The 13,993-nt window shown below is 37.2% G+C and overlaps 1 protein-coding gene across 1 annotated transcript in view; it reads right to left on the bottom strand.

Moving 5' to 3' along the window:
- Window positions 1-13,993, bottom strand: part of Octalpha2R (alpha2-adrenergic-like octopamine receptor) — a 492,102-nt gene that overhangs the window by 280,928 nt on the left and 197,181 nt on the right. The window lies entirely within an intron of this gene.

The raw sequence follows: 13,993 nt of genomic DNA, 5'->3' as shown, positions 1-13,993 counted from the left end.
CTTGAGGACTGCGATAGACCTGACAGGCCGGCAAGATACTAAATCTCTGTCCTCAGTTTGAGATTGCCTTTGATCTGAAGCCTTGCGGAACACAGCGGAAAATAATTAATTCGATATATGGGACGGGTGTTTAATTCCTTCGTTATTTTTTCGTTATGCAGCCCGCACAAATCATTAATGTTTCTTATTCTGGGATTCTTTCTGGCATGTGTTACGGAGATATAGTGCTGTCGCAATATATGTAGTGCTTTATCCGAGTAACAGCCGATTTCTGGTTTGACTGTATGTAACTTTTGTTAAACGCTGCAATGGAGTACGATCACGTTCAGAAATAAAGACAAGTAACAAGTATAACGTGAAATTTAGAAATAATTGACGACAGAAATGAACGAAGAAATAATACCTGCTGAATTACGGAATAAAGACATGTTTGGCTTGTTATACGAGATTGCATAACGTAAAATTCGAAGGTACTGAACACTGAAGATGACATGCCTTCTGGGATGCTGAGCCGTTTAGTCTCGTAGAAACCTACAGACTTTGCAGAGGTAATTACCGTCTTCATTTCGAAGATGGAGCAACATCCCACAAGAGTCATCTTCGCACTGGCCTTGGTCGCTGTGAGAACCTGATCATGTTACATCCATCCTCTCTTTATATATGAACAAAAGTATTTAATTTGAACACTGTAGACGTATCATAAATTGTTTATAGACGTAAAGGAAACTGATGAACGCAGATCTGGAGCAGAGCGTTTCCTAAGGCGTTCTAAGCGATTTCTCATCCTTCATTGTTCTTGTGAGATATCAATGTCGGTAAACTTCCACAAGTCGACACGCGCAACAACCCAGAATACAGCCATCACCATTGTTCGTGATGTTTAATTACTGTGGATGTAAACCTATTGATTAAGTGAACAGTAAATATGCTAATAGTTACAGATTCTGCTCTAAACAGGTAATCCACTAAATATATGATTTAGCGTTGTCGATAAGAATTATTTTAAAATTAAAACTCCAGATATAGTCTATATATAGTATCACGTCGCGATCGTCCTGAAGATGACAGTAAACACCTCTGTAACGTCGGCCAGTTTCTACCAGATTTATGCCTCAACATCCCAGAAGACATCTCTAAACTCATAGCCTTGAGAACCCGAAATTTGATTTAAGATGCTTGGGACATGAATAAATCGAACAGTTGAACAGGGAGACATTTTGTGTAACAATGGTCTTCTTTGTTATAATGCCATGCTGACCTGTAAAACAATACTGTCGTTTCGGAAGGAGGTGCATATTTAGTGCAGGTGATAGGGGCAGTATTTTCCATCGAAACTCTGGTGTCTGCCTACAGGACCACACGACATTACAACCCAGAAGACCAGCACCAACTGCTTCACCGTCGTGAGAACTTCAAATCTCGTGTATTATCTTTGTTTTATTATTTCACTGAAAGGGGGACTCTTGGTGGGAAAAGTAGGGCGCACACAAAAGTTATGACAAGGAATGGCACTTCCACACGTCCTGCCATCTGACGTTTGCTCCATACTGCTTGATGTTTCATTATGCATACTTAATTACATATATATACACACATATATCATTAACGGATCTACAACTATAGTTACATAATGTCGGAATCAAGGCCATGATACGTATAATACTTAGGCTATTAAACGAAGCTGTTTCAACTACATAGGTTATGTAGCATGAAAGGAATTTTAATCATAAAATGAAAGTAACCAAGAATCTGAAAGGAAACGGTAGTGGCAAGTTTGAAATTTGTTTTCTAGCACAGATTAATGGCTATCATCACAGAATGCTTCCGTCAGTATATTTTATAATTTAATCGTAATTTTAAACGGGTTTCTCCAAATAAAAATTTCCAGTTTAACTGCGCACCAAACTGTTCAGCAGACTGCTATTTTTCTCAAATTGCACAAGTGATGAATTTCTCTGTGGTTATGTTCTCAGAAGTTAACGAACAACTATTAGCAGATTTTTAGTGTGGTATAAATTATTAGAAACAAAACTGTAACGTAACTAATGGTTTCTTTGTTATATTGTGTCAAGTTCTGTACTTACTAGATGTTTATGAATTGGGATTTGCCAAATCTATCGCATCCAACAAAACAGGTATTTTCACCAGAAGACAGGAGCAAAGCCAGCTTTCGAAACATAGTGGTTTTGTTTCCAGGATATTAAATGATAAATGACAAACTCTTGAGAAACAGCAAAACTGTATATTTTCATATGCTTAATAGTCTAACCGTCAATTGCATAAAGACGATCCAGTGCTGTGATGTTACTTCCGTTATGACTTTAGTGCTCTAAAAGCTCAAACGTGTGGAGCTGCAGGCATTTGCATTGTTTTAAAGTGTAATGCACCGTACGTTGGAACAAAAAGGACGGAATAAGAAAGAAATAGATAGATTTAATCTCTACCCTTTTTGTTACTCAGGAAACGATTTTATTTCAAAGTATTCGTAAATTCATGATTGTTTATTTTTGAACTCGCTAAAACTCTTATTTATCCATTTGATTATTAATATATGTGTAGTAGGTCTGTCTTACATACTTCCCAATACATTATCAACTCCTTAAATTCAAAGGAATTTCGAATGTAATATGTTATAAACGTTATAGACGCCATAATTTTAACATCTTTTCTTTTTTCCAAAGAGTTTAAAATTTTGTTAGGGCGTTGGTAGTTCCAGCATCTTGAAAACTCTGACAGAGCTAGCGTTTTACCTGTGTCAACAACACGATATTTTCTTAGTAGAAAAATGGGAGGCAGACACAGCAGAAAAATTGACAAACGCTTGGCTCTCACGAGGGAACACACAATCCCGAGTAGATATATTATCTGTCCTGCTGCAGGAAGTGAATGTATTATCCATTTTGATATCCTGTAGGATTGTCGCCTGCAAAACATTGATCATGTCTATATGTCTGTCATGAAAGAAATTACATACCTACTGCAGACCGAGTCATTAAATGACGACAGGCTACGACAAACTACTACATTAACAAAATGTCTAGGAGGAGAAACCAACAACAAAACACCAAAGGCCGCTATTGTATATGACTCTCAGCCACTTTCTTGAAACTCCATTTCTCAAACCGCAATTTCTAAGCTGCTTCTTAATATTATCACTACGTTTCCTTCTACTTATTTCAGGATACAACTTACCAGGACCTCATATAAACGTTTCTAGGCCCATGCAGTTTTTGCACAAAGAGCGCAGTTCAGTTGTTTCAAGTTTATATTAAACTTTACTCCTTATTTATGTTTTCTTCTTAATCACTTCAGGGATCACGTTAAAGACGGGTCCTCAGACAGTTGATCAAACTGTTAATATCAGCAAGAGAAACAATTATGGGAACGATTATAAATGGTCCAAAACCTGAAAAAGATAATATTCTGGAAACATAGGCGTAAATGAGAGTATAATATTACAGTGGAACTTAAATAAACAATCTGTTAGAGTGCGGACTGGATTAAGTTCGCTCCTGATAGGGGACAAATGTCGACTCTTATAAACACAGAATTTAATCTTCTGGATTTAGGAACAGCCGAAGCGTATGATGACTAGACAAGTGATTGAAATTAGTCAAACTATGGACCTGGAGCGGAAATGTAATGTGTGAAATCGACAGACTGCATCCAGTTGAGTGTTCAACGAAATTAAGATAGATAAATTATCAACACAATTTTATTCAGGAACAAATTACTTTAATGGAATATTTTCTACTACATTTTTCATCAATATCACAACATCTTTATGGACGAAGCACTAAATATTTTGTAAACGTTCCATTGAATATAGATGACCTATTACGCTCATACGTAGACCTTTACATTTTCAGGTGTACTGACCGATGCTACGGACACATTGTGTTTTTCTATCTCAAGAACAATTGGTTTATGTAGTGTGATTTCAGAAGCTGCAAAGAAATCAACGATATGGTGGTTAAATAATTAAATTTAAGTTTAGATCATCTAGCTTTCCTAAGATTTAAAATATTAAAAATTCACGGCATTGGAGTTTTTAAAACCTTCGCTGATCCCTTGTCATTTAAAATGTAGTACTGTAATGCAGATTAATGATGTTACAGTAGTACAGAACAGTATAAAATAGTAGGCTCCTTTCTAAATATTGCTGTCTTCTGGGTTATTGAGCCGTGTAGTCTTGTAGATGTCCGTCAACTTTTCAGAGGTCTATGATGCCTCCAACATGGACCTCTCGAACGTTGGCGGACATCCACCAGACTACACGGCGCAACTACTCAGAAGACAGAAATCATCAAACTCACTGCCCTGAAAATCTCAAATCCTACATAGGCTGCTTTTATTATTTGCACTTACACATACAGTACCTTTATAATCTCTACTCATATTTGTAGTTTTCTTATAATATAATAGTCCAATGAGATCATTCCCCATATAGTATGTATGATCCTGTTTGTCGCTTTTGGATTTGCAGCAATTCACCAACAAGTACACGCCTATATACGAGGTGCGATCGGAAAGTTTCAAGACTGTGTCAATAGAGGGCGAACCGGATGTAGTACGAGCTTCTGCCGCTAGGGGGTGCGGCCTACATTCATAGTGAATCAGTGTGCCAGCCGGCATCATCGAAATAGCATTTGTTTCTTAGTTACGGGCGTTTTGGTAGTGCATTACACCGACCCTCCTGCGATTTCGGAATGGCGGATTTTCATGAACAAATCAAATTTTGCCAAAGACTCGCCAAAAAGGCTACGGAAACCTATGAATGCTAAAGCAAGCATTTGGGGAGTCCGCAATGGGTCGTGCACAAACTTTTGTGTGGCATTCACGTTTTAGAAATGGCCGAACCTCTGTCGATGATGTTGAGCGTTCTGGACGACCATCTTCGAGCACAACGCCCGAAAATGTTACGAAGATTCGGCAGGCCATTCACGAAGATCGACGTCGTACCATCAACGACTTGTGCGACATTGTTGGGATAGGCTATGGGACCTGTCAGCTGATTCTAAAGGAAGAACTCCACATGCGACGCATCGCAGCCAAGTTTGTGCCAAGGCTCCTGTCTGATGACCAAAAGCAGAATCGACTTCTCGTTTGTCAGGAGCTCAAAGATCTTGCAAGAACCGACCCCAACTTCCTTTCTAAGCTCCGTGTGACTTCTTCCTCTTCCCAAAGATGAAAATTCAGCTAAAGGGAAGAAGATTTGAGACGATAGAAGAGATTCAGGCAGAATCGCAGATGGTGCTTGACAGGCTGACAAAGAAAGATTTCCAGGGATGCTTCCAGGTTTGGCAGCGGCGCTGGGATCGTTGTGTTCACTCCCAGGGGAACTACTTCGAGGGTGATTGATGAATTTAATATCTGAGATAAGTGTACGGGTTTTTATAGGCGCAGTCTTGAAACTTTCCGATCGCACCTCATATATCTGTTGTCCACAATTTCGCTCTGTAGTACCAACATAACACCTTTAATATATGTCACACTACATAAATATTTCAACAACATACAGCTATCTTAGATTCTAAGGACGCTAATATTATAAACTAAAAATGTTTTTAATTTTAAGACAGTCAGATGTTTTAAATTGTAATTTTGCTTTTCAACTTCCATAATTGTAAGTTATCACAACTTCAACAAAATTCTACACGAACTTCAATTTTTTCTTGAGACAGATAAACACATGTCACTTAATGATAAACCAACGTAACAGATCTGCAGCGTCGGCAAATACTTCTAAACCTATATGAATATTCTGCATATCTGAATAACATCACGCTTCTATTTATGGAACATTAAAATATATCACTGCTTCGTAAAGGAAGGTGGCCTCGTATTGCTGAAATGTGACTCAGAAAATATTTCTTTGCAAATAATTATTTCTAAATAATATTGCGTAGGCAGTTTGTACAGGATTACCATAAATTTATATGATTTTTCGATAAATCTCTATGTATCAGTCTTAATATTTATTGTTGATTAAATGCATAGTCCAGTAGTTAATCAGATAAAACAATTTGATATTCTTTTGTTTTATGATGAGTATTGTATTAATTTATATGGGAGACCAATGCGGCACAATGGAACCAGGAAACCAAGGACGGAATCATGAATATGGAAAGAGCATCCCTACTGAAAGCCAGACATTCATTGCTCTCGTAATTAGTGATACTAATATTCGGTGTCGGAATTAGTCTACGATTCGGACCAGGATATACAGGAATCTGTTAATTCGAAAAGTGTAATTGCTATATTGGTGCGAACAAACTGCATATTTGTCTGCCATTACAAATGTAGTGGGTGCAATGGAATAACTAATGAACTTCTTGGTACCGAGTGTCTTTCGAGGGATTACAGTTACACATCCGACCAAGAGATCTCCTACTTTTATGTAACTTGAAGATTCATTAACATATTAAGGAAGCTCATCATTCGATTTTGAGTAGTTTAAATTGTTTCTCATCTTCACACCGTGTACGTTTAGCATATATTTCAATACTAACACTGATATATGCCTAGGTATTTGTTATAATATCTAACATAAAGATATTTAGAACAAAATTCTGCACAAATTTATATTCGTTTCTCATTTGCGGAACATTTTCTGCCCAGGGCATACTTCTGTATCCAATCACACTCCAAACAACAGATTAAAAATTAAAAAATTAAATAGTCTAATGTATTTTTCCAAATCCGATAGTTTGTATTTCGTCACCAATTTATTTTAGAATACTCTCAGCCCATAATTTTCCCTCAGACCAAGACATTAGTTTAACTTTATAACCGTTTAAGATCATTTAATATGGCACCCTCTTTAAGTTTAATAAACAATATCTTGTTGGTAAATGACGAATTGTTTTTTCTTAGCTACGTTATTACGAAATAAATAACAAAACTTATCTTAGAGAAACATATTCTGATGATTTCAATAGGTATGAAATCCGGAGGATAAGTTGTAGTCACAAGATTTTAAGACGGCTGTTATGAAAATCCCAGAACTGTGACAGATAATTTCATTAACCGACCACAACAATTTTTGTTGGTTTGTCACCTAGTCATTTGTAAAAGCCTCTTTGGGGAAGAAGTTATTTTGTCTGCGGTGCTTCAGAGTTTCCAACCCACATATAAAATGATAACGCTCGACACTTCTAATTAATTCACCAATATTTCAATAATAGAAACATTAGAACTAATAAAAACCAATTTACAACACTATGATGAAGATTATGTGACCTCATAGTAACTGTCAACCAAAATTATTTTGAATGCAGCAACACTTTGTGGCAGCAGGATGATGGTACACCGGTGGGCTCCCCTATTTCTAGTATTTTGGTAGAAATTTATTAGCCACCCTAATATGATTTTTTTCCCTATCTGCTGACGGGATACTAATATGAACTTAGTTTTTCCTAAATTTATTTCTAGGTCAAGAAGATATATAAAATAAAAATTTCAACTAAATAATAATCCGCGTCTCTGCTATATTCAGTAATATATAATCTTATTGCGTTGAATTTGTAAAATATATCCTCAAGATTTCGAATTTTTGTACTGTTCCTAATTTCTTATACCTATAACTAACACAATCGAAAAATAAAATTGTGAATAGAGAAAACTTTTAACTGTACCTACAGAATTTCTATTTAGCCTAAAAATTGTAAAATATAAATATTAATATACCCGTAATGTGACAAATTAAGCACTGAACAAATCATTCTATAAGGTAATTTTTAATGTACGCCATTTTTTGTCTCCTAACCTCAGCACGCAGAGGCATTTGAATAAAAGTAGGCGTCATAAGGTATTTTCTTAACATATTGTTTATTTTAGCTTTTGCTTAAACTATTTTATATCTGTAGCAAATTATTAGAATAATTTTGATATCCATGAGAAGACATATATATCAGGAAATACTTAAACTTGGTATCTACACATTTCATTTCATCATAGAACAGAAACACGACTATAAATCTATTATATATTTTGATACGTTGATCTCTGAGTGTATGTCTTGTTACCATTTTCTTCATTTACCATCATTCAACGACTCGTCAACTTACTTAACACCTATAAATATAGAACAATGTGAGGAAGAAAATGGTTCCTGTGTTCCCTAAAGTGAATCTTTTCCAGTTTAGAAGGTAGTTACAGAATGGCTAATTCGTCTACTTAAGTATGCTTTGTTCAGATTTTATTTAACGACTCTGTTTGGAAATAATTTTAGAGTCGAATGTTAAGTTTCTTAGTAATTAAAAGGGAAACGTCGTAGCCTATCTTGAAGTACTATCGTGTAACAGAATCCGTCGTAATAATAATATTCTCACTGGCTATCTCCAGGGATGTTCGAACCGAGTACCTCTACAGTAAAATTCTAGAGCAGTGGTTAACAACCTTTTTTTCGGACTAAATGACAATTGATGAGCGCCTTGGTGGACCACTTAGCCTAATAATTATGATTTTCTGTTATTTTTTCAATTGTAATAATCTGTGGTATAAATGCTAAAAATAACGGTAATAATGAAGTTAATACTGTAATTAATTTGCTCCCAAGTATCGGAACATCCGAATTTATTGTTTATGTGTCTTTTATCAATTCTGTTTTATTTCACACCAGTGCCTTATCACTGCTTCGAAATCATTTGTTTAATATCACGTGCATGAACTGTTTGTCTTGTGCCCTGTTATTTACGATTTATCATTTATAAACGTCACGTACAGTCATATATTTGGAGAGATTTAGTTGATGAAGCAGTAAGAATGTGAAAAGAAGTTGTCGTGTTTTATGTTTGAAGGTATTATCTCAGATATTTTCTGGAATGATTGAGAAAAATATTGAAAATTTAAGTAAAGGTTAGCGATTTAATGGAGAGAGATTCGATACTTAAATATAGACGGTTGGACAGCCAGCCGGATAAACACGCCGTCTTCACTCACTTTCCTACAACCGTGTAATACGTATATGAAGATACAGTCTTCTGGGGGTTTTAGCCTTGCAGTCTCATAGTTTTACAGAAGTTTTAGAGATGCTTACTGCATGATTTTGTAACTTTAGAACTGTTACAAATGGCCTAAACTTTGTAAACATAACTATGATAGTAAGGACCGTTTCAAGGCCGTTTAAAAATATATGCCTTGCACCATCTCTTTCTAGACTCTAAATAAAATTTTCAACAAGAAAAATAAACGTATTTCATTTGGCCGTCAAGAACCAAACTGAAACTGGTCCTAAAACCGAACCAAATGCATTGTATGTGTGTAGTGTATCTCATTCATATTTATGCCCACTTATTGCACACATATACTATTGATACACGTCTGTTGTTGCAATGGGAATCGCACTACAAGCGCAGTTCTGCAAAGTAACGTAAGATATTTTCATTATTTATCACAGCGATGATGGAGGCAGTAAACTCATTTGAATCTTTAGAAAATGTCTACTAGACTACATTGAAACATCCTAGAAGGCAGCTATCTTCATACTCATCGCAGTAAGAACCTCAATGTCATCGTATTATATATTCATCTAAATATTTATGACACAAGCATTCCTACCTAAAGCGGTTTTCGATTTCAGAATGGCATTAATAACTTTCTGAGATCTGAGGTTTTCACGGCAGCGAATATAAGCACAGCTGTCCTCTCAGTTGTTGCGCCATGTAGCCTGTTAGAAACTTATCGACGTTTCACAGGTTCTTCGGTAAACTTCTAGTAGACTACGCAGTGCAGCATCAACCCAGAAGACAGCCATATTTGCAATGTAGTGTATGATCTTTTGTGTTTTGTTGAGTTTTGTGTAAAATATTAAAGTTCAGTTCGAAATGCTGCGCAGTGATTATATTATAAAGAATCGGTATTGATTTTAAATATACAGAGTGAGTCAGAAGTATGTTTACAAACTTCGTGTGCGTGCTCCAGGATCATAAATAAGAAAAAATGTTCCTATGAACATGGGGTCGCAAGTGTTTCATTTTCGAAGTAATAGCCAAAAATAAGTGTCAATGAATTGGCTTTATATCAAAGTGAATCGAGTTTCCAGCAAAGATTTTCAATTAACGTTTGGGCAGGAATTCTTGGCGACATGCTTATTGGTCCACACATGCTTCCATCGCGTCTAAGAGGACCTTAACATCGGTGATTCTTAAGAAGACACTTGCCACGTCTCCTTGAAGATGTACCACTAAATACAAGAAGACAAACATGGTTTATGCACGACAGAGCCCCAGCACACATCTCTCATCGCGTCAGATATCATCTCAATGAACAGTACCTTCAGCGATGGATTGGGCGTGGTGGCCCAGTAGCATGGCCACCGAGGTCACTGGACCTGACTACATTGGACTTAATCTGTGGGGTCACTTGAAGTCCGTCGTTTATGAGAACGTGTGCAGAACGCATGCCACATGATTCGAGGTAACCCTGGTGTGTACGAACGAATTCGTCAGTCTTGTGTACGTCGTGCTCGTGCATGTGAGGAGAATGGAGAAACAACCTTTGAGCATCTGTTATAAAGAAACATCCCTGTCCTTATACTTGGCAATAAAGGCATTAATTCAAAACTAATTTTGGCTATTATTTTGAAAACGAAGCATTTGCGGCCCCATGTTCATAGGAACATTATTTTATTATTTTTGATCCACAAGCACACAAAGTTTGTAAACATACTTCTGATTCACCCTATATATTACCATTTTTTGTCAAAATACTTTTAGTAGCTTTGGGAATAAGACGCACAGAGTATTTACCCACAAGACGTTAATTTTATTGACTTTGTAGCTATAAGTATTGCCTATTATTAATCAGTGTTAAGAATAACAACACGCAGTCGTAAAGGGAAACAAAACCACGACGCGTATAGATCATAAAGATGCAGCTTATACGTGTCAGTGGTCAGTGATGGCAGCAGTTTCAAAGGCCAGTGTAGTTTCAAGCGCAGTCAGAAAGAGTAGATCGCATCAAAGGGAATGTTTTGATCCAAAAGCTAGAAGCAGGATGTAAAGAGAATAGAAGGGATCTTTCAAAGTAAGACGTTCGAATATTTCTTCTAGGACCAAACAAATAAAGTTCAGTACCTTTCAAATTTAATCATCAAAAGTGACTTCATTGGAGATCAGTGGAAAAAAAAACAATTCTTTCTTCAAACAGTTGGACGGTTCTTAGTCCTCCTGTGTTCTTTTACTCTTCAATGCATTTTTATCCGTTTGAAAAGATGTTCAAGGGATAAACCGCAAAATATATCCCATTATCACGATCCTTACAGTAGATTACGGAAATAGAATGCTGGACGTCGGGAATTTTCTCTTTGGTCCAACTTCCGGTAGGCTACGTTGCAGTTACACAGAGCAGACGGAGCCCTCATGTGGTGTTCGTTATCAACTTTTTAAACCATGAACTTCAAAATTCGACTTCTCTCTTGTTGATTTAAATACATGACTCTGTTGTACAGAACATAATTTCTTCTGCTGCTTCGTGACAACTGATGCTATAGATTTGCAGTTTCGAACAAATGTGATTGTAACATGTCATGAAAATGAACGAAGCAGACTTATCACATTCATTTTTACAAATACCCAGTTTAAGAAAGTTAATACATTTTATATGAGGAAAATGATTTAAAGTTTTCAATGAGTCTTTGTTTAAAGAAGGTTTATTATACATTGTCACGACAACTTATAACATTTTACTTAATGAATATAAATTTTCATATTTTGCCCTCGTTCCGTATTTTTAAGGATACAACGTTTCGGAAGGTGAGTCTGCTTCCGTCATTATCTTGGGTCCACTGGACAGAGTTAATCTGAAACCTAGGATCTTCATTACTTAAGATGAAGTGCGTATACTAAATATGGCTGTTTTCTGGGCTGTTTCGCCTTATAGTCAGTTAGACGTTTAGCGTCGTTTCGGATGTACTTGCTGTCTCATCATTAGGATAATGATGAAGGCAGCTCCTCTGAAATGTCGGTAAACATGCCCCAGACTACACAGCGCAACAACCTAGTCATAATCGCAGTCATGACAACCTGAGCTGTCACAAGGGAGTATCTTATCCGAAACATTGATGTTTATCTACTAGTTCACACGGCGTTACAATCCATCGGTGTCTCAAGAAAGACTGTGCTCCATGGAATTGGTTTGGTGGTCAGTCGGTCCCTTCTTGACACTTCTATTTATGTTTTTCAGCGATTAGAATTTTAACTACCAACGAAGCCAACAAACAAATAATAGTTTTATGCGTTCTTTGCACGAAGTGAATTCCGATAACGCATTATGGGCTGGTACTGTCTGTCAAGTCGATTCAACTCGAGAACCACTTGGCGGATTTGAATGAAATTTTATGTGGAAATTATACTATTTTGCACGACCTCAAAATTATACTTTTGAATATTCTACGAGCAGTGATAACAAAATGACGGATGACGTAGTCATTGAGACATTGCGGTCAAAGTGGGAACTATCCAAAAGAGACGAAATTGATACTTCTTAATGTACCCTGCAAAGAACAAATGACAATATTATGTGTATTCCGGGATGGAATATGTTTTCCAAGCTTATTATTTTTTGTATTATACTCCGTGCTTTAACCCTTCACAGCCCACTGGTTTCCATACGTTCCATCTGCTTTAGCAATCAATAAATGCTTTTTGTATTTACAGGTCTCATATGATGTGTATGACAAACAGCGATTATATCCTTTGGTGAGGGCTTGTTTTCTTTGTATCAAACCTACAGAATGAATTCGTAAATACCATTTAGAAGAACTTTAGCTTCCAAGGGCCAAACTTCATAACCGGTGAAATTGATGGACGAGACAGGCATTATTCTTAATGTTATGCGCTTAAAGAACGCTTAGGTTTCTGCAAATCCTGACACAGCGTGACTTTTGCCGTGATCGCCAGACAGGCGTGGACCCTCCTTCCTCCCACGTACCCTACTAGTCTGAACACCAGACTCTTGAAACAATAACGTGAAAATTTCTCGGCTTTTCTTGCCCACATCGTAAAATCTCGTCTGATGTCTCTATTTGGAGTGGCGCCAATAAACTGTAGTTCCGCAAGTCCCGCCTCCCAGCAAATCCAAACTTTCTATCTCAATAAATTATTCATTAGGGCAATATCAATGCGGGGGTAGCAACCCCTGGTTGGGGGTGAGAGTTAGGTTGACATGCCACCAGCAGCAGGATATGCTGAACGCAGACTTGATCGACAGATTGTGGGGAAGCCAAACAAATTACCATCGCCGCCTGAGCAGAAAACAAAAGTATGTTTCCAAAACCGCCACCAGTTCTCTTCATATCTGGATGCTTTGATGTTAGATAAACGTTGTGGTAATTTCAACTATAAGAATTGCTTGATGTACATTGGAACGAAGAAGGTGTAATGTAAGGGCAGATGAAAGGAGAAAGAAAGGAAGAACGGAAATGCAAGGCATTAAGGAAGAATACAAAGAAAGAAAAATAAACAAACAAAGGAATTAACTGACGAATTAATAGTCTAAATGTGACATTCATGTCACGCCTCCACACTTGTGTCGCTGAGGATACCCTGATAACGGAGGCAGAATGACCTCTGTAACGTTGGTTAATATCTACCAGACTACACAGCGCAACAACCCAGAAGACAGAAATCTTCACATTCATCGCCCTGATGATGGAGGCAGTATGACCTCTGTAATGTTGGTAAACATCGACCAGACTACACAGCGCAACAACCCAGAAGAAAGAAATCTTGACACTCATCGCCCTGATGATGGAGGCAGTATGACCTCTGTAACGTTGGTTAATATCTACCAGACTACACAGCGCAACAACCCAGAAGACGGAAATCTTCATCGCCCTGATGACGGAGGCAGTATGACCTCAGTAACGTTGGTTAACATCGACCAGACTACACAGGGCAACAACCCAGAAGACGGAAATCTTCATCGCCCTGATGACGGAGGCAGTATGACCTCTGAAACGTTAGTTAACATCGACCAGACTACACTGCGC

This window comes from Zootermopsis nevadensis, unplaced genomic scaffold, assembly GCF_977971745.1.
Source record: "Zootermopsis nevadensis isolate Lab colony 2312 unplaced genomic scaffold, Znev_1.0 Znev_ptg000012l, whole genome shotgun sequence".
NCBI lineage: Eukaryota > Metazoa > Arthropoda > Insecta > Blattodea > Termopsidae > Zootermopsis > Zootermopsis nevadensis.
Note: the sequence above shows the minus strand (reverse complement) of the source record. Positions and strands in the feature narration are given on the sequence as shown.